We start from the raw sequence: 21,819 nt of genomic DNA on the forward strand, positions 1-21,819 counted from the left end.
GCCTTATGAGAGCACTCTAATTATAATACTGCAGAGCAGTAGGGCGGTGCTGGGGTGCTTGCTTTCCTACTGTCTATATGCTACAAATATTTGGGAGCTCTTCATTTTTAGGGCCATCAGTTTGGCACCTTTTCAGCAGCCCTAAACTCTCACACATCCTGCGTGTATGAGAAGGATGAGTGTAAAGGCAAAAATAGTCAGTGTGGGGGTGGAGAGTGAGTAAAAGCTTCTGAAATCCTTGTAGAAAAGACTTAAAGAAGTTAAGAGGGATGGAATTGAAGAACATGGGTGGGATTAAAAATGTGTGATGCGGCCATTACCCTTTAAGGCTTGTGGTAAAGCTAGGGAGAGGGGTGGGACCTGGAAGTGGGGAGGTGTTTCACTTAAATTAATAGGTTTGAAACCTCCAGTACAGCTCTGCAGGGAACCTTAATTTAGGGCTGTGAGCCCTGCTGATGGGCTAACCAGCTGTTAGTGGAAGGCAAAGAGGCTTTGAGTATCTCTAGAAGGAGGGGACACTAGCTGGAATTTCCTGGGAGTCTAGGGCATTTGTACCATCATCCGTTGGATGTGACTGCTGCTTTTCATAACCAGTGAGGGGAAGGGAAGGAAGAGCCCCATTTACACTAACACAATCCACAGGTCCCTGGTATTTGGGGGAATCTGTCTCTTGTACCCATCTCTGAAATTAATGTGGGAAAGTGAATTCCATTCCCTACAGTGAAATATGGATGTGTAAACATCAGCTAAAATCTGACCCCGGAGGAGAGCTGTGAGATTTCACATCAAAGAACTAAAATCCCTGTGTTCAGACCAAATAAACTTTGGGGCCTCAAAGAATGCTCCATGATATACAGTAGAACCTGAGAGTTACGAACACCTCGGGAGTGGAGCTTGTTCATAACTCTGAACAAAACATTATGGTTCTTCTTTCAAAAGTTTACAACTGAACATTGACTTAATACACCTTTGAAACTTTATTATGCAGAAGAAAAATGCTACTTTTAACCATCTTAATTTAAACAAAACAAGCACAGAAACAGTTACCATACCTTGTCAAATCTTTTTAAACTTTCCTTTTATTTTTGTAGTAGTTTACGTTGAACACAGTCCTGAACGGTATTTACCCTTTTTTTGGTCTCTGCTGCCTGATTGCGTACTTCTGGTTCCCAGTGAGATGTAAGGTTGGCCAGTCAGTTTGTAACTCTTGTGTTCATAACTTTGAGGTTCTACCATACCTTTATAAACTCTGTGGGGTCTCCATGCCCTGCCCCACCATCTGCTCCCCACAAGGTCCTTGGGCAGGCCCTGGTGTGTTGTGAGGGGACCCTGGTATACACTGGGGACTCATCTGCAGACTTGGTGCGATTTTTTCCTTTCCTCCACTTGTTTGGCAGATGCTGTGTGACTATATGGCAAGAAAGCATGTGCAGGTCACACACAGACAGGAGATTGGAAGCTAGGACTTCTCAGTGTGTTGCGGTTGCCTTATCTGCCAAGGAATATATGATGTGTTACACTTCCTGCTCCTTTTAAAAGTACAGTGTAGAAGGGTCTTACGAGGATCAGAAACCCTACTGCTGGGGCATATTTAAAACTAGTTTGGGACAAAGCCTTGGAGAATAGACAGCAGCGGACAGTCTTGCCCCAGTTTGGAGTAGATGGGATCTAATAGTCATTTTCCATCTCGTAATCATACGAGTTGGGCCCAGTTTCTCATTACGTGCACAGCACCTCTGGGTTCTCCTGTACAGAACATTTGGAGATGGGGTGTTGCGCGTAAGGAACATCTAGCGTCAGAAGAGACGTGCATTAAAAAGAATTCAACTTATGTTTGAGAGGTGCTGAGCACGACTTCATGTCAGGAACGTGCTGACCCTGGGGACATGCAGCAACAGCATTCAAGCCAGTGTGATCTCCACTGCAGACTATCTGAGCTGCTGTAACATAATTTTTCAATGAAATACCCAGGCCTTGCCAGACAGCAGCTTGAGATCTGGCTGCCCAACAGCTTGTCTTCAATCAGATGGTTGGAATCCTCTGGCTTCTCCTGGGCATATGACCAGACAGTGCTAGTCTGTCACTAAGCAGGGGACATTGTGACAGAGGATTTACCCAGGGTGCAAACCTCCCTGATGTCTGTATCTGTTCCCCACCTCCCTGCTCTCCTTTTTGGCTAAATCACTTCTGTTCTCCACCCCAGCCTGTCCAGGAAAGTGACTCAGCATGTCAGCCAGTTTGGCCCCCTAGTGCTTTCATAATGAAGATGGAAAAGGGTGAAAGCTCTACTCAAAGCAAGTGAAATTACCCTGCCTGGGAGGTTAGGCTCTCAGGCTTCCTTAGTTTGAGATTTATTGGGGGGTAAAAACTCCTGGCTCCTGCCTTTGCTAGGCTCAGATGGAGTCACTCAGAGACCCTCAGGTTCTGAAACCACTGGTGCTTTTATTTACAAGTTTGTGCACCCACCACCTTCTCACTGTACAATACGCACAGCTCTGGGTTCCTTGTGTCTGAACCCAGGAGGGAAGGGCTTTCTCCCTGCCTGCACTCCCTCACCTTCCTCCATCCCACCAGCCTGCTGCTTCTTCTCAGATGCTTATATAGCCCTGGGATAATTGGGCTGGCAGCTCTCTCATATTCCCCAATTAGGGCAGGTTCTTTCCAGCCAGCTCCACTTTATTTACTTAAATGGGGCTGGTGCGGCAGGGGCTGGTTCTGCAATCTTCCTGCTCAGCACCCTGTCATATGGGATATGTGGGAAATGGCCCATGGTTGGGGTAAGGGTGCGGGGTTCCACTGTGCAAATCAGAGTTCAGGCTTCTCTGCAATTTACTGTTAAAACTCATCTGGGGAATGGACATGGTAGGGTCAGGTGGTTAGTGGGCAGTAAGGAGGAGAGTGCAGACTCAGCACTAGTCTTGGTATGACAATAAAACCAAAAGTAAGCTGACTGTGCAAGTCCAATCAGTGCTCTACCCTCTCAGTTCCTCCAACTTGCTCTGCTGCCAGTAACTTGCACTCTAGCTGGCTAAAGTCTGTCAGATTAGACTGTACTTGGGGAGACTGACTCCTGTAGAGTTGGGCACAGAACCTTATAGTTACCTCAGCAATGCTGCTCCTAGACCAGAAGCGCCTGAAATGACATTAAGTATCAGAGGGGTAGCTGTGCTAGTCTGGATCTGTCAAAGTGGCAAAGAGTCCTGTGGCATCTTATAGACGAACAGACATATTGGAGCATAAGCTTTCGTGGGTGAATACGAAAGAAGTGGGTATTCACCCATGAAAGCTTATGCTCCAATATGTCTGTTCGTCTATAAGATGCCACAGGATTCTTGAAATGACATTGTGGCACAACTTCCAGGAGCCTGAAAGTTATGCCCCTTTGGCATATGCAATTCTATAGCACCCACCAGGGGGTTAGACAGCTATAGAAAGTGGTGTTTAGGTAGTGAAACATTTAGGTGTGCATTTAAATGTTAATGGAAATACATCGGGGGAACCCAGACTTTGTGGGTTTATCTATGCTGGGAGGAATTGCCTCCTTAATGCTTGTAACACGTGGAGAAGTGGCCAATTTAAATTGTACCAATTTATATTTAGGGTGCAGGCACTCCCCTGTAGCGTATTAGCAGAGGTTGATATTCCTGTGAGGCCTGAGGGTATGCTCTCTTCAGTTGCTACACCGGGTTTTTGGCTGTTCAGTTAGTAGTGAGATGATCTCCCAGTAGTGTGGGACTATGCCTCTCCACACTAGTTTTCTGACTCTCCAATTGGGGCAGCTGAAGAAAGGGGCCCTGAGTCCTTAGCTATGCCACTTGCTGTGTCACTGACGTTCTTTATTTATTCCACCACTTTGTGAGTTCACCGCACACCCCCGGGAATAAATTACAAGCCGCAGATAATCTGTGGACAGATGGACATACAGAGCGTACTTTAGTCCATGACACATGAGCCCTGCCTAAAATGGGAGGCCTGATTCACTGTGGCATCTCGTGGGGAGCAAGGCCTGATAGGTAACTTTCTAACCCAGATCTAATGAAGAAGCCAGTCTGAGCTAGACCCAGGAATCTGTGCTGAGAAGTGCTTTGGACAGCAATGCTGGTGACATGAACAAGCCTGTCAGAACCTGCATGGTCCTTCCGGGGTCTGGAAAGGATCCCTTTGGCAGTCTTTTGCAGTTCATAGGGGGCAGTTCAGTGCTGGGTAACATACAATAATCTAGTTTGAAATGCTGCTGCCTGCCCCATCTTCACTCTTAGTGGGAGCTAGATGACAAAAGCACCAGACCCATTGCATGGCGCGCACACCCCGAGTGACTTTAGAAATGGGAGGGAAGCTCAGGGGTTTGGCTGAAATATGCTGAGGATGCTGTGGGGTTGGAATATTCCATAAACTGAATTGGGACTCTCCCTTCTGACCCAAACACTACACCTTTTTCTGTTAGCATGCATTAGAACTAGAGCTGGGCAGACTGTTACAAGCCTCTCTCCCCATCTGGTAGCATGGAACATGCAGTCATTCAAGGTGTATGAACCAACAGCCTCCTGGAGAGGGCTGGTAGCAAGGTCTGGCTTTGATGAACTTCAAAATGTTGTAAGACTGGCCTGTTCTCCCAGGTGTATTCACCATGATGAGGAGATGGAGTTTAATGGAAGGGAGCCATCTTGGGGCTTGGGCACATGGTAGGGCTATTTAAGGCTTGGTTTGTTTGGTTAAAGGGGACCTCCAAAATCTGCTAGTGAGAAACTAGGTTTGTGCCTTTGTTAGTTTATGGTGGATGAAGGGGACCTGAGAGCCTCCTCGCCATTTCCTCCAAAAAACTATTTGCACTTTCTCTTAGAAACAATAACAACGTCAAGTGTGGTCTTCACTTTCTTTACTGGAAATCTCCGTGAGGGGCTGAGTGAGGTGAAATAGGAGCTTTTTCCAGCTCTCGACTGAAAAGGATGGAGGGAGGTGTTTGACTCTTCTCTAGTGAAAGCTTTCTTTTCCAACTGTTTGGGTTGATAAAAACATGCCCAAAACAATCTTTAAAAATTCCACAGCCTGGTTCCTTTGTCTGGTTTCTTTTGCATGATACTGTTAGTTCTCCAGTTGGTCATAGTCTTTTAGGAGAAGTAGGGAAGATGAGACCTGAATTTATGATATAAAAATATGTAACCTGGACAGGTTACATATTTACATAAATTCTGTACTTGGTAAAGAGCCCCCAAAGGGTACAAAAGGGATGCTTTTTCTGTGTAGGTCTCTGTAATGAGCCTAGAGTTTGCTCAGGGAAGGTGGTCAATCCTTGCATCTCCTGAAGGGCAGAAAAATTAGTCGGACAAGGCTTCCAATTTCATTAACTCAGGATCAACTCTGCTGGCATGGAGACCTTCCCTTCCTATACTCCCCTTCAACTTTGTGGGAGGTGCTTCTCCTGCTAGGGTAGGAAAAATTTCAACTAAGGGAACATCTTATCTCCTCCTGGCTTCACTGTTGCAGCTCTGCCAGCAGGAATCCTCACAGCAGGGTTGTGACAATTGCACCACAACTTTATTAATTAATTGTTCGTTCACCCTGAAGTCTCCTTTGAAGATGAAGAATTGGGTTGGAGATTGAAGGCAGTGTCCTCCGTGGCTCACTGCCTGAGCTTCTGACATCAGTGGGGTCCAAAGTCTCAGTGATAAGAAAAATATAAAAGTATTGTGTCTCTTCTCTACTGCACCTGCCAGAGAATCCTGGGCCTCTCCTGGTCAGGGAAATAGCCAACTGGCTGGTTCCAGGCCTACTGGGACTGTGAAAACTTCCCCACACAGCCCTGCCAAAGCATCTCAGTCATGCTCTGCAGCGCTCTCTGCTATTCCGTAGCTCCTGTTCTTCTAGAAGGAGGGAATGGTGTCTAGCCGTTGGAACAGGGGTGGCAGGAGGTGACTTGGAATCAGAACCCTAGGATTCTCTTTAAGGCTGGGCTTCAAATTTCTTGTGTGGCTGTGGGCAAATTACTTCGCCAGGCTGTGCCTCCATTTCCCTGTCTGTGAAATGGAGATGATACTTTGCTATCTCATAGTGGTATATGAGGAATAAATTTTGCAAAGTGTTGCCATGAGGTGCTCACGTGAAATACACAAGAGAAGGGAAATACAATAGAAAATATTTTCTCCTATTTTGGGGCCCAGTATGAATGCATTTTGTGTGACTCTAGTGTGAGAAGTCAGAGGCTAAAGGAGCCTGAAAGGGGATGTCGAATCTTGGGAACCATAGAATACAGTTGGAGGTCAGAGCCCTGCATCTGTCTCCAGTCAAGAGGCTAGGCAGCAGTCTGACTGTGGCTTGGAGAAAGGAGATGTGCCATCCTTCATGCCATACTGTCCATCCATTCATACTGCTGTGTAACTGCAGTGTTTGCACATGGCAGCTCACTCTCTCCTCTAGTATCTCTGGGACTAAGCAAGTGAATCTGTGTGACCTAGGAGCCTCAGGGATGGGGAGGTACTGCTGAAACAGATCTCAGCCTGGGGGATGTGGGTGTCACCTAAACTGGATGGAAAAGACCTTTTAAGGAACAAGTGTCTGCTTAATCCCAAGAATGTTACGATTCCTTCCTCCATGTACTTCCTGCCCTACTGCTGCTTAATATTGGAATGTCCCTGTATAGATACTCCTGACTTTCTCATCTGTGTCACTGGGGCTCAGGTTGCTCATTTGGGATGCTCACCAGGCAGAAAAATGGTTAAATGTTGTTCAGTGCCGTTTCTGTCCATTTCTTATACATATGCTGTATGAAGGGAAAAGCCAGGGAGTCCTGCACTAGGGAGAACTCACAACAGGCAACAACTGTCTTAATCACACTCTGGTCCCCAAAGTTTCTGGTCCAGTTTGACATAGTACACTTAGCATTTACTGTATAGAGATCAAAGCACTTCACTGGGGTGGAAGAAGTTTCCTTATCCCCATGTTACAGATGGGGAAACTGATGCACTGATAGGGGAAGGGATTCTCTCAAGGCCACATAGTCAGTGGCAGAGTAAGAAACAGAACCCAGGAGTCCTGGTTCCTCCCCAGTGCTCTCTCCACTGGACCATGCTGCTTCATTACAGCCTCAACCTTTAGACCAGCAGTATTGGGAGACCAAATGTTGCTGGTCAATTGAGAGTTTGGTTAAGACAGATTTGACCAGAGATACAAGGATCCTGAAGGGATAAACCTTCATCCAGATGCAGTACTTGGAGCTCGGGGGTGTGGGCAGCTCTGAGTTGCAGCTCTGAGCCTATTTACTATAGTGGCCTAATGCCTAGATTTGGAGAGTCTGCTCAAGTGAGATTGTCCCCTTGCTGGGACTCATAGGGGACTGAGCTGGTGAAGGTGCAGGGTCCTTTATGCATGTGTCCCTAGACTCCTTCTGCAGGATGGCTTCACACTGCGAAGTTTCTACCTCACCCGCTGCACCTCTGGGGCTGTTCCTGGGGCCTAGCCCTGATCTCTCTCCCAGTCTCCTTTTGTTTTGTAACCTGATAATTTAGCAGTTTTTGTCTTTTGGGTTTCCAGGTGATGGTGAGCTGGGACGACCCCAAACTTAGCTGGAACCAGAAGTCTCTGTGATACTGGTGCTACCCCTGCTTTCTGCCCACAGAAGCCATGAACCTGTAACTGGGGAAGTTTCTCCTCAACCAATGTGTTACCACCAGATCTCCAGTACAGGAGCCAGCTGCTCCCAGTGTCCCTGATAGCCCTGTCACCTCAGCATCTTCCAAAGGTTGGTTTTCTTGCTCCTCTTGTAGAGAAGTTAAAGATACTCAGTCTCCTGCTATCCCAGTCTCTTCTTGCACAGACCAGTGAGGTTAGGGTAGAAGGTAAGATGGGGAAGGATGTTGGGATTGCTGGCTCCCTCTCTGTTCAGTGGCGCATTCTACTCAGTCACTTATTGCCAGGCACCACTCCTCATCCCTGGTTAGGGGGTGTGCTAAGTCCACAGGACAGCCCCTGAGATTCCTGTTAGCCTCCCACAGCACCTGCCTTGTAACAGAAGGAGGAAGAACATTTGTCCTTTTTTGTCCACCTAAACCCTGGTGAGCAAAGGATCTTCCTTTGTGTCTGTTACAAAGAGATGTCCCTTTAATGCACATTTGGAGATTCCCCTCCTCAAATCCTCTTGTTTCCAGAGAACCTTTGATCTCTAAATTTCAAATTCAGTTGGATACAGTGGCAGAGTCCTGGGCTACTTCACTTGAGAATTAAAGGATTGGAAGGGAAAAGTCCATTTTAGGGTGGAGGACCAGAAGGGACCCCTCAGCAATTTATTTTAGCAGACTGGGGACCTGCTCCTTGTGGCTCTTTGCCCTGTTTGGCATGAATCCCTCTCCCTCTGTGCACCAAGCATTTTTGGGGGCTGTCATTCTCCTCTGCTGCCTCCCCCGCCCCTCATTAGTGCATGGCCTGGCTTGTCTAAACCTTGATCGGATTTGTCAAGGCTCCTTCCCTTTTCTTCCTGTTCATTGAAGATTGAAACAAAGGAAATGGGAGAAGAAAGGGCCTAAGAATAGGAGTGAGGGAAATGAGTGACAGGCTGCCCCCTGCGCCCACCCCTTCCAGCTCTCATGGGGCAAAGCTAAAGCCAGTACACTTCACTTCAGAAGGCCGTGCCTTCCCCCTGCCACTAGCCTGAGTCAGGGCTTCTGCATTCTGTCCCTAGCTCTGCTGCTAGCTGACTTCATGGTTCACCTGCTCCCTTGGTCATGTCCCTATGGAACTGCTGCCTGCACTGGTTGTGTGCTGCCGCCAAGGCTATTCCCTCCACTACTGACCTCATAACCCAGACAGTTCTCGTCTAAATGGCCAGGCTGCAGCATTGCCTACTAAAATACCCACACCAGTGGGAGGAGGCTCCTTCTCCCCCAGCAGGGACTCTGTGGCGTGGGGACCCAAATGAATCTCACATATAAGTGGGCTGTTATTTTTACTGCTTTATTTTTAACGTGCCCTGTGCTGAGATGTTTCCCTCATTACCTGCACTAGCAAAGTGCTGCTCCTGCCAGCCAGCCAGCCCCTAATGAACCCAATACAGAGCTCTGACGGCTCCTGGCATCTGTACAGGACATTAAGCAGCAGGACTTTCCGGCTCCTCCCCATCCTGAGCCAGATAAGGACTCTGAACAAGGGCCTTTTGTGCAGCCAGGTCTGTGAGGAGGAGGCTAACCTGGTTTTGGGGAAACAGCATCGATAGTTTGGCAGCTGATAGTCAAGGTCAGACTTTCCTGTGAGGCAGGAGACTTCAGTGTGAAGGGAGACATGCTGGTCTCAGCACTTTTCTGGTTGATGTTAATCCCACCCCTGGCATTCTCCTCAAGCCCTTCAAACTTCCTTCCCCCACCTTGTCTCTTGATCTCTTCTGCCCTCTGCTCACAGCCTCAGTATTAATCTGCCAGGAGAAATTAAAAAACATGAAGCCCCAGCATAGTGATGCAGCCACTACAGTGTGAAATGCGTCCTCATCTGTCCATTCCTAATTGTCAGTCTCTAGGAAGCTTTTTCCTGGGGCTCAGCCTATATTTTCCTTTCATCCCCTTCTTTCTCATTCTCCCCGATTGTAACCCCCAAATAATCAGCACTCTCGGGGCTTTCATTAAAGAACTCTGTAAAATGTTTGGCTATGAAGTGTGTGGATTTGGTGTTACTAATTCCTCTCCTTGCTTGGTAATCATTCATGCCCTTCAGGTATTTGCATTCTCTTACCATGTCCCTCTCCTCAGGGAGGTCACTTAGCCAAACTCCAAAGCTTCACTTATTTCCCCACATCTCTGTCCATTCCCTGTGCACAGAGTCAGTGGGAGAGGGAACTCCCAGTTCCCACCCCCACTTCCAACATACACACTGTCCAGAGGGCTGATCTAGATAAGCCACGCAGGTTGGGGGAGTTTGTTCTTTTAATTCCCTGGGTGGGCTTGCAGGGCAAGTTAGTTTTCTGTGACTACTCCACACTGATGATCCTCTTGGTATAGAAGAACCCAGACAGATTTTGCTATTTTCAGGTGCATTATACAGAGGGACTGTCCTTGCCCTGCTCCACGATGTAATGCCTCTGTTGCTGCAGCCCAGACAGGTCAAGTTCCACTGCAGGGTTATTGACCAGCAAAACCTTTGTGTTAAAGTGACTGTAGTGAAAGTTTATGCCTTTCAAGTCAAATAAATAATGTTCAGTCAAAGCAAGCACATGTTTCCCCTTCTGTATTTTACAGGGTAATTGCTGGGCTGGTGGGCTCAGCACAGGTATAAATTAGCCATGCAGTTCAGTTGGGTTGCAAAGTGCTTGAGCTAGAAAGCTCCTGTCATCGCCAGTGAGTCCATCACACGCTTGCAGTTTGTTGATGACCTTCATATAATGCTCATCTCCCCCCGTGTTATTTATGTCTCTTGCAGAGACCCCATCCCCTGGTATTCCAGTGCAGTGCATGTCCCAGAGTGTGCAGACTATCTTGTGTTCCAGCATCAGATACTGCACTCTTTTTACACTACTTACCAGCTCTGGGCACCGTGGTTAGATTGGAGGCAGGTGTAAGCTGCAGGGGGAGAGGTGTCTGGCTCAGTGGTGCTCTCCCCAGGCTAGCAGTAAATTCAAGCTACCCAAACCTTGGGTTTCATATGGAAAATAAAATCCCTTCTCCTCACAAATGTCAGTAGTAAGAAGGGGAAGGCAGATATCTTCTCTCCCTGGTGCCCCTGCCAGACAGATACAGTGCAGAGTGGGAGGCTTGAGCCAGCCCTGGTGTTACCAGTCTGTGCTGTCTCCTTTGGGCAGCAAGGGCTTATGTGTAGTAAGAAGGGGAGACATGGTTCTTCCTCCTCCTGAAATTGCCCTTCAAAGAGTTGTCATAGCAAAAGCTAGTGGGGCAAAGGAATTAATCTATCAACCAAGTTGGAAGCCAGAATCTCCTGAGCATGAGCTTGAATTCCCCATGATGCCGTTCGGTTCCAACTGCATGGCAGGCTTTCAGATAGGGGTCTAGTCAGCAGAACACTGGCCTGGGAGACTGGAGACCTGGGGTTCTGTTCCTAGCTGTGCCACCAACCTGCTGGATGACGTTGGGCAAGTCACCACCCTTCTGTGCCTCTCTTCCCACCCTTCAGCTGTCTTGTCTATTTAGATGGTAAACTCTCCAAGGCAGGGCCTGTGTTTCACTATGCACTGGTCTGTACTCCAAAGTTACATCAGCATAGCAGCGTCTCAAAAGTGTGAAAAATCTACACTCCTAAGCAACGTAGTTAAACTGATCTAATCCTTGGTGTAGACAGCACTAAACTGATGGAATAATTCTTTGCCCTAGCTGTAATGCTGCCTGCAGTGACTTAAGAGCATGAGTACCAACTCAGGGCAGACTGTTAAGAATCACAACTCAAATTGGTTGTGACTTTTATACTTAGATTTCACCTACCAATTATCAAGTGTAAACTCCTTAGGCACTAGAACAGCCTGAACGTGGAGTCAGACAGTCCCCTTGGGTACTCTATCTTGCCATCCAAGTGAACATATCCTCGTGACAGATGGGCCCTTACACCAAGAATCACACCAATATTCAAGTTACTCCCAAAGGACCAGTCACTTACCCAGGTCAATTGCACTTAGATTTCATACCAAAGACTATGTTTGTAGCCAAGCCTATAATAAACTATATAAATATTTGTTAAGTAGGAAAAAGAAACAAGAGTTTTTTTACAAAGTTCAAGCAGGGAAACATATACACAAATGAGTTATTATCTTAAATTTTAAAAAGTAATAAAGAAAGTTGCTTATTACAGAAGCTTCATGTCCTTTAGGGCTAACCCAGGCTAAGCAGTGGGGTTCTCTTGCTTGTGGCACTGTATCCCTAAACCTGGTGTAGTTCTGTTCAGGGCCCAGATGCTGCAGGGCATTGCTTTTAGCTGCCTCTTTCAGATCACAGGCCTACAGCAGTGTTGCAAAATATGCAGTCTTGGCTGGCTAGGCTACACTCTCACTAGAGAGAAGTGGAGAGATAGGAAAGAGAAGAAGTAAGATAGGGAAGGAAAAGGACACAGAGGGAGGTGGTATGGGGAGACGTCTCACATCCCATGTGGGGGTTGGGATTCAGCCAGAACTGGTGGAGGTGGAAATGTTGTCGGATCTTTCATCACATGACATAATCTTTAATTCCTGGAGGGTTGGCAACCCTAATGCTGTTTGGCTCCCTTTTTGGCTCTGCCTGGTCAGGATGTCCCTCAGGATTAGGATGACAAAGGCCCAGGGTCCCAAGAGACAGTGAGGATGGCAGCGGCAGCCATGATGGTGAAGCTTGTTCCAGTAGCCAATTTTTCTCCCCAAAGTTTCTTTCTTCGAGGACTCCAGAAGGGATGTGATGGACCAACTAGCCCATCCCCTCATTATTTTGCTCACCAGTTAGGCCTAGTATTCAACACACTGATTTTTGGTGCACTGGTTTATGGTTCCACACTTTTTTTTTTGGTTTACGAAGCATGATCTTAACACAGTCCTTGAGTTATATCAATAGGCCCTTTTGTTTGGACTAATTCAGTCTTTGTCTCACTTTTGCACCTTTCCTTGTCAACGTTTGTTGTTTGAGATTGTGACAGTTTATAAACTTTCACGCCTTACAGTTGAGCAGGTCTGGATGCAGCAGATGCAGGCCTGGATCAGAGGTACCCATCGTTGCCTGCTTGCAAGAGTTGTAATCCACTGAATGGGATGGATTCCTGGCTTCAGCGTAGGCTTTCAAAGTCTTGGATGGGCTGGAAGCAGCAGTTCACATCTCAGATGGTTCAGATCAGTCTTGTATCCTTGTCACTGTAGCTAACTTGGCTTCACGTGCTTTGCTGTATGTGTGGTGTTCAGATGGGGCCTTGAAAGCAGAGACCCCGTGAACTGTGCAGAAGCATGAAACATCCCAGGGCATTTCTGTAAGAGTTGGATTTGTTTGCCCCAGTGTCCTTGGCCAAACTCCCTTCTGGCCCACAATGTGGTGCCAGATGTTGTCCACCTGTGTTCTTCTGCTCCAGAAATAGCTACATTTCAATAGAGTTGTGTGAAGAGCTGTGAGATCCTTTGGGATCTCTCAGGTATATTTGTAACCTGCTTCTCACTGTAATGAATAGGAGGGAAGATGTTGGACTTCTGGGAACAGGTGATAGGCTGGGAAATTTGTAACATTACCTAATGACTCTTCCATAGGGCCTTTCCCCTTCCGAGGGCCACCACAAGTTATTACCAGCTCCCTTTAGGTCTCCTAAATCCAAGAGTTTTCTAACAGTGTATCCCATTAAACAAGTCAGACACGTTTTTTGAGTCAAGGGACCTAGTTGCTTAGCTAATGCCTACTTTTCACTGTCAGTTAATGGGCGAGTTGTCTCTTCCAATACATAGCCTGGGGATTTAGGTATTTGAACCACCAATCCTGGCTGACTTTCCGCTTCGTCTTCTGATTCAACAGGCTCATCCTCTTCATCCAGGAATTTGAACACCAAGCTCCCTTCTTGATCCTTCACCATTGTACCATCAGTTTTGTATTTAGCTCTATATCTCTGTTTTTAATCTCTTGTGGACACCTTACGGGTATATCAATGTTATGGTATATAGGCTGACTTGCTGCTTCACTCCCACGCTTTTTGCCAGACCGTAATGACACACACACCCTTTTGCCATTCTTTTCCTCTTTCACACATTCATATGGAGGTGGAATGACACTTGGCTTTACAGATTCCTCCTCCTTGTCTTGTGCTTTTGCCCTCTGCCACTCCTTCACAACATTTTCCCAAGCCTCATCATTTGAGGGATTATGATGGAAAGCCATGCTACAAATAGTTTTCCTAGCCACCAAAGCAGACTCCAGTTTATTAGTCACTTCAGTGTATTTCTTATTATTCTCTTTTCCAGGTGGCTTTGTAGCTTGTTCAGTTAAAACTGACACAGCTCCTTTATATCGTTTTGCCTCCAATTTATATTTCTGTTTTTCCTGCATTTGTGCATCCATATCACATTCCAATTCCTGACAAGTTTGAGTTAAAGCAACCATCTGCTGGACATTAGGTACATTTTGTGTTTTGCAAATCTCTTTTCATCCCCTCTTTTTGTAATCTCAGCTTCTTCAGCTCCTGTTGCAAACTTTCCTTCTCCTGTTTTCAAATCTCATGTTCCTCTGCAAACTTATTCACAGCCTGATACATAATCCAAACATCAGCATTTCTCCAAATGCTGTCCAAACATTGTCATTTGTTCCCTTTTAGGAGTAGGAGTGCCACATGTCTGATACTTTAACAGCATTTCATCCAAACACCCTTCCTTGTCTGGGACAGGAACAGTGTTAGGCAACCATGGATCAGAGCCAAGATCTTCACATGCCTGTCTCAGTAAGCACCTCTCAACCATACCCAGGGGCTTCAGGGCATCCCCCTTCTCCCCCGGTATGATGACCCTTCCCTGTCTGCGTTTGCAAAACATCGACTCCAGGAACGACCAATACAAACCCCCTCACCAGTATATTTCCCTCTCTTCATACTGTAACCAAATCTGGCCCCCGAGCTGTAATTAATGTCAGAACTGATTCAGAACAATATTCAAATTAGTCGGTTAACACCAATGATTCAAGATACCAAGCTCTTAACTGGCAACCAGATCATACACAGTTTGATTCATTTTAAAGACCTTTTCACTTAAACACAACAGTAAACCATCCTCTGCTACCAAACGTTGACAACAGGGGGTGCTACTACCCCGAAATGGATGTTTACTGGCTCCCAGTGGTGCAGATTACTGTCATACCAGTGGAAAAGGTCCACAGTAATTATCTTCCATACACAGCTGTTTATTGAGAAGGAATTACACAAGTGGTAAAGGGTTAATTAAGCACATCATTCCTACGTTAGACATTAAGAGCTATGCATTCCTCCTAACGAGTGTCTCTTTCACAAATATACACAAACAGGCCCTGTACAAGCCTCACACAGTTCCTGCTTGCCAAACAGAGAAGGTGGTTACCAATTTTATAGATGGCTTCTTTCTTCCTGGTCTGTTTTTCTCAGCCCTCTGGTCTGTCTTGGCTTCCCTTGATTGCCTTGAGACCTCTCTGGTTCATAGTCCTACTTGAGCCCGCGGAGCTGAGTTTTGGCTACTCTGTCTAGCAGTGTTGTTTCTTCAATCCTTAATTAAGGAGTCCCAACCACAGTAATTTACTTTGCTTGATTCTTATACTTTTTCCTCAAAGGAGTCACATGTCTTAAAAGCATGCCCAGTGGGCGTGTCGTTACTAATTTTTACCTGATTAGTATTTTACAACGGGCTGGGAGGGTGGTACTGAACGAAGATCACCCCACATTTATTCACTCAGCAATCATTCGCTCTATCTCTCTGCGTGACGGTCCTGCTGTAAGGTCACTATAACCAGGTCGACCTGTGCTCCGGGCTGGAACTTTATACATGTGATATTTACTTTTGCGTGGGCCCATATTTGCATACCAATAGGTTCAATATCGATCATACATGCAGACTTTGCCAGTTCTTTATCAAATTTGCTTCTGCTTAAAGGGAACCTGCTCCCAGGATCCTCTACAGCCAATCAGCCACGTTTGTCATTTCAAGTTATGCTCACACCATTCATTCAGTATGGCCGCACCAATTTGGCAGCATCCCAACACCAGGTGTCCTGGTGGCTCCAGAAGATAGGTACCTTGCCCTTGCATCGAATTGGTTCTCCCTTCTCCAGCCTGGTGCTGTTGTTGTGTCCCTCATTGCTGGAGTGCCTTCTCTAGCAGTGCCTTGGTGAAGGATGATACCTGTGTTGTGCAGTCCTTCTCCTGCTCTGCAAAGTGGCTGTTTACTATTAGTCAGTTGCCCAAGGCAGGTGGGGAGCAATGCTGCTTTCTGAGCTCCAGACAGCAGGGAGGGAGAGGGCTCAACACTTTCTTGCTTAAGCCCATGGAGGAGCTGGATGTTGGTGCTGGTGTTCGGAGATCTCATGTAGGCCAGGTCTATACTAGGAGGGACTGCTGGTGGAGCTATACTGGCAAAAGTGTTCATGCAGCTTATACCACCAAAAAGTGCTTTTGCTGGTACACTGGTCCAGCAAGCGAAAAACCTACACCTCTAAAAGCCCTTTTTTGCTGGTATAACTGTGGCACACTAGGGCTTTTGCTGCAGAAATGTCACCAAAAAATCACACCCCTAACTGACATTGCTATACTAGCAAAAGTCTCTCGTGTAGACCTGGCCTTGGGCTCTGACAAGTGTGACACACAGGCTCTTTCAAGGTCTGCTCAGATATGGCTTGTTACCAGACTAAATTATCCCAGGTGTATCATTTACCACGCCAGAAAGGATCCCTGCTGAACTGTGTGTGTGAAACTGCCACAAGGTGCCTGGAGACCAGCCAAGGAGCAGCTGCTGCTGCTGTTACTGGACTGCTCTGACAGGAGGGGCTGGTGTCAACCCGTGTCTGATGCATGTCTTTGTGCTGCTGGCTTCTTCTGTGGCATGGGAGGAAGCTGATTTTATGTTCCTGCTGTCCAGGTTGTTGCACTTGAGTTCAGCCCAGCACATCGTTTCTTGCTGCCAATGTATCCCCACAAACCAGTCTGTCTGAAGGGTGAAATTGGGTGAATACTCCTAGTTTCTCCATAGGTGAGGCAGATGTGGATGGGGTGTGTGTTCCATCAGCCAGGGGACTCTTCCTTTTCCCCTCTCTTGCTGGACTGCAGGTAGAGGTAGGGCTGTTCAGTGTGTCCCACCAGAGGGTGTGTCCTGTCAGAGAAAAGAGGGAAAGCATTAACTCAGACATGGCATAGCTGTGACACTGACATTTAGAGGGAAAATCTCTCTCAGCATTGCTGATGACTAGATTCTAATATCTGTACTCCATAGACTTATGAAGCAAGCTGCTATACAACATGAGTGTGTGGGGAAATCTGTCCCTCTTCCTTATCTGAGCACTATAATTCTGTCTGAGAATAGAGGATGTGTTATTTTCTATTAATTTATGGAATATGTACTTAGGTGCTGGAGCCTTAGAACTGTGTGTAATAATGAGCCAACTGGCTGGAGAGGGGTTTGACACATGGGCATGACTAAGAAAAATGTGATGCAGGCTGTCTGCAGGTTCAGGAAAACATCACTGCATCAGTTACATTACATTAAACTTTTCAGGGGTTTCTTTGCAGCCAGAGAGATCAGACTATTTTTTTTAATGAAGACTCATATTCTGGAGCACTGTTCTATGACTGGAATACATTGGCTATTCTGCCAGAGGTTGCTATCTTTCTGATGAGATGCTGAAGCAAGATCCTACCACCTGGTAAAGGTCCCACTTGTCATAAAACCAGGGGACAGTAATCCTGAGCGTAGGGGTGTTAATTCTGCTTTCCTGGCTGAATTCCATTCTCCCTCTGTAAATTCCTTCTGCAGTTTCACTTTTGTTCTTCCTCACTTCCTTTGCTCCTCTGAACTGCTGTGTAGTTTTCAGCTGCTGTCCTACTCTCTCCCAGAGGTGTTTGCATTTCAGCAGTGTGTGAAATGATCCCTATGTTACCTCTGTCACTGTGGTGGTGTGATGAGATTTAAAGGTAACCTGTAAAAGGGAAAAAACTAATGGGGCCTTTTAACAATTTATTTAAAATTTTGATGGAGAAAGAAGCCAGGGAGGAATTGAAAAAATTGCAGACCTTCTCCCTCCCTCCACTTCCCCCTGCATGGGGTTCTTGCCTTAGCAATTTAGGCCTTCCACTCTCCAAAACTAGTGTGATATCCCATGAGGCAAGGCAGTAAATGCTGGACACCTCCCAGGGAAAAGATTTTTGTGTGGCTGTCAAACCGTGGCAGGCTGGGACATTTTTAATAAGGCACGCAACAATTTTTAGCAAACAAGTTTTGCACTAAACTTTCCATCCTGACGAAGACATCACACCATTCAGTCTGTTCTGTCATGGATAATTCAGTTCTACACTTGGATGCCTTAAGTGGCACAACCATTTTAGTGACATTCCACAAAAGGGCATCCTCCATGCAGCAGGACCTCATACGTACAATGTGTGTGAGGTCACACTATGCAGAGGATGCAATTTTGTTCTACAATGTGTGTGGGGGGCTGGATGGAATCACCCAATGACTGGATCTGACCTGTGGGATGCCAGTTGGGCCATGGGTTTTTTAATGAATTCTGTGGCATCTAGTGCATGTGTTGCATACATAGGTAACACACCATTGCTGTCCAAACCTATTGATAACACACACCTAATTCCAACAACGGAGAGAGATTCACTTTCTCTAAAATGTTACACACATCCTGCCACCCTACTGCTTTCAATGAATGGGAGATGGCTAACGCTATGAAGAGTCTAAGACAGCCCCACCTCCTGACAGTCTGCCACTGACAGGGAAGAACAGATTTAACATTTCTAATAGTAGAAAATGAGCAAGATGCTTCCCCCCCTTTTTTTTATGTTGTAATGGTTAGAGGAGGAGATGTCTCAAGCCCTGAATCTCCTTTGCTGGTTCCCTTAATGGCTGCTGTTACCACCTGCAGTTGCAGACATGTTGAGGAAGTTCTGACACATACCCCTCCTGTGTAGTGTCTAGCTGTGTGTTATGATGTGAGGTAAGGGATTAGCAGTAGCCTCAGGAGAGCTGCTGGGGAAAAACATTGAACCTAGGAGCTAGGATGGTCTTGTTACTAACTGAACGGCTTCTTTAATCGTTTTTGGATAGATTTGTTATAAGGAAGTGACCTCAAATCCTAGTATGGTGCTGCCACTTTGTGTATGAGATTCTTATTGAGACCAAATATAGTCCTCTTGCTGTGCTCTTGTACAACACCCTGGCATGCACCTTTGGGGGGGAAATGGCACAAATCAAGGAAGAAATTCCCTCCACCCACATTCCATAAACTAATTGTTCACCTGACAATAGTCTGAATAGGAAAAGGGCAGCCAGGCTGGGGCCCTGAATGGGTCCTATTGTAATGGCCCTGCATGGGCTGAGCTGCTCATGCAAAGGTAAGCCCTTAGGCTAGGGGAAGGGAAAAGGCTCTTCCTGGGAGCAGCCAGTACTAGAACTGTTCAAGCAGGCAGGGGGTGACTTTAAAGAAAGCAGCAGGAATGAATCAGTTGTTAACCAAAGAATGAGGAGATTGCTGGGCTGGGAGCTGCAGAAGAGTAATATAGATGGCTCCTGTGGTGAGCAGAGTTCTGTGCTCTGGGAAAGCCAGAACACCACCTTGCTCTAAGCAGCACTCATTGCTCTGCACCCTTCTAATAGAGATGGGTGGCGGAGAAAGGCATTAGTGGGAAACCTCTCATCTTACCACTGGCAGCATGTGTCTGCACAGAGCAAGGGAGCCAGCGAGGAGCATTTGGCTGGAGAGGGAAGGGGGGAGGGAGCCCTGCTAAAATGGTGAGGGAAGCATAAAGACAGCCAGAAGAATACAGCAATTGGTGTGTGTAGATACCAGCATGCATGAACCCATCTGTGGCACATGTGTCCTCATGCATGTACCTTCATGTGCGCAAAGGCCCCTGTGGGAGCCTGCATGTGGAGGCCTGAGTGTACCAGGTGCGTGCAGGCAGAGACATAGGCATTTTTATTTCAGGGTCAGCCAGACTGGCTCCAGCAGTGGGCAATACCTATTTCTCACCTTTCCCAGAATCCTTTCCTACTCCTGCTGTTCATTCACTGCTGCTGCTCCTGTGAGGCCCTGGCAATTGCTTCCTGTCCAGTTCACACACCTGCAGCTGGAGCTGTGATCTCCCTGATCGTTATCTCAGCTGCAGAGCTACAAATGTCATAAAATGCCCCAGCTCTGATTATGCCCCAGGCAATCTTCCATCACACAGCTGTAAATTCCATCTGCCCTAGAGCAGTTTCTTCCAGCTGGTTAATGCCAGCAGCAGGGGAGCTCTGGTTCTTTTGTTATAGGACTGAGTCAAAAGAAAGGCCCTTACAGGCCTGGGAGTGGAGTTGGGTCCCTTGCTCACTAAGGGCAGGAGTTCAGTATTCTACAGAGGCCAAGTGGACTGTGTGTGGATGGGTCGGGGAAGGGACAGAGTCTTCTGTCTGACCTAATGGCAGAACTTGCCTACCCAGACTAGTGCTTGGAGCACTCTACTGAACTCTGGAAGAAGCCATGTTCACTCAGCTGGAAGCCAGGACTCATGAGGCTGAATGAGTGTAGTGAAGGAGGGAGGGTAACTTTGCCCCATCCCAGTTTTTCAGCTGGACTCTTGCTCTGCTTGCAATCCCTGCTGTCCTTTTCCCCTGCTTGCAATCCCTGTTGTCCTTTTTTTCTGCTGGGCAGTGAGCTTCTCACATGCAGACTGACCGGTGATGACTCAAGGCTTGCTGTCCTGGTTTTGCACCTGCTACCTAAGCTCTGGAGGCTGAAGGCAGGAGCTTTGCTGGTATGGGATGGATACTGCCATAGCTAATGCTAGGGAGTAACTAGTCCCTCTGGCCCCCCAGCCAATGAGATGGGGAGGTTCCAATATAGGTAGCCAATAGGGGCTTCTGGGCTGAGCTGCCCTAGTCAGCCCATACAAGCTGCTCGGTCAAGGCAGAGGTCTCTCATATAGGCATCCTAGCTTCACCAACTGGTGCAGAGGTGCTGGGAGGTGGGGTGGGAGTTGTGCTCTCTCTCAATTGAAAGGAGCGGGTGTGAGCGGGGGACCTTCTGTGGTGTCTCTTTCCATGGGAAGATCTCAAAGACCCTCACACATATTAAATATGGAAACTTCACAACCCCCCTGGCTATTATAGGCAGTTGTGTGTGAGTAAACTGGTATCCAGAGGTGAAGTAGCTCACCCTGGGACCCAAAGTGGGCCAGTGGCAGAGCCAGGAGTCCTGAATCTCAGAGCCCTATTCTGACCACTATTCCGACCACTATTCCAGGGAGAGGGTTAAAAGCCCAGACAGCCAACTCACTTGTCCATGTTTTAACCTCTAGATAACACTTCCTTCTCAAAGGTGGGGGGGAGCCGAGATAGTCTGACTCCTCTTTATGGTGAGGGTAATGCTCAGCTGGAGACCAGTTTGAGACTGGAATGAACTCCCACAGGAACTAGAGACCATCACAAACCTCACCACCTTTTGCTCCAAATTCAAGGTGCCTTTTGTTGACCTTGCCTTCTCTAACATAAATACAGAACAACAGGGATAGTAAAGAAAATAAAACCCTTCCAAAACAAAACACTCCATTATAGATGCATCTCCCCCAAGGATAGGATGAGAGAACAAACTACACATGACAGGCTCATGCTCCGCATAGCACTTAATGCACTACTGGAAGGTGCTCAGATACTGTGGTGATGAGTGCAACGTAGGAACCTATACGGCAAAGACTTCAGGCTCTCTGCTCTAATCAGTAGCTAATGTGCCCTGTGCCCCCATATGTCGCTGAAGACCTGCAGCAAGGAAAGAGGCCCTGCTGGTGTCTGCAAGGTACAGTGCTGCTCCTTTCTCAGCCCAGAAAGATGCAGCAGCTCATCTATGATGTGGGGGTAGGACAGCCCTAGCCCCCTCCCTCGTGCCCAGGAATGGGCTGCACATAAAGAAGCTATTAAGGAGCAATTGCATGTTTGAATGGGGATTTCATAAGGACAAGAAAGAGCCGGTTGGGCTGGAGGTAAATGTCTTTCCTGGGGCAGTGTCTGTGCACATGTGGAGGCCCAGCCCAGGAGGTATGCATTGCACTTGGAGATTATATCTTTCTGGCTGGCAGGTCTGTGCTTGCTGGCTATGGTTTTACTAGTGCCTCTTACTTTTGGGGGTGGGTGGCAATTTACTTTCTGTCACTCCCCTTCCTACCACACCCTATGCATCCTCCCAACTGCTCTTC

General features: G+C 47.1%; 1 protein-coding gene across 2 annotated transcripts in view; it reads left to right on the top strand.

Annotated features, from left to right (window-relative positions):
- LARGE2 (LARGE xylosyl- and glucuronyltransferase 2) overlaps positions 1–21,819 on the top strand; it is a 79,717-nt gene that overhangs the window by 995 nt on the left and 56,903 nt on the right. For both annotated transcript variants that reach the window (XM_084631679.1, XM_084631678.1), the window contains exon 2: positions 7,528–7,735. The gene's annotated coding sequence lies outside the window, so the exon portion shown is untranslated. The remainder of the gene's footprint in view (positions 1–7,527; positions 7,736–21,819) is intronic.

Source organism: Lepidochelys olivacea (assembly GCF_965140295.1).
Source record: "Lepidochelys olivacea isolate rLepOli2 genome assembly, chromosome: 6".
NCBI lineage: Eukaryota > Metazoa > Chordata > Testudines > Cheloniidae > Lepidochelys > Lepidochelys olivacea.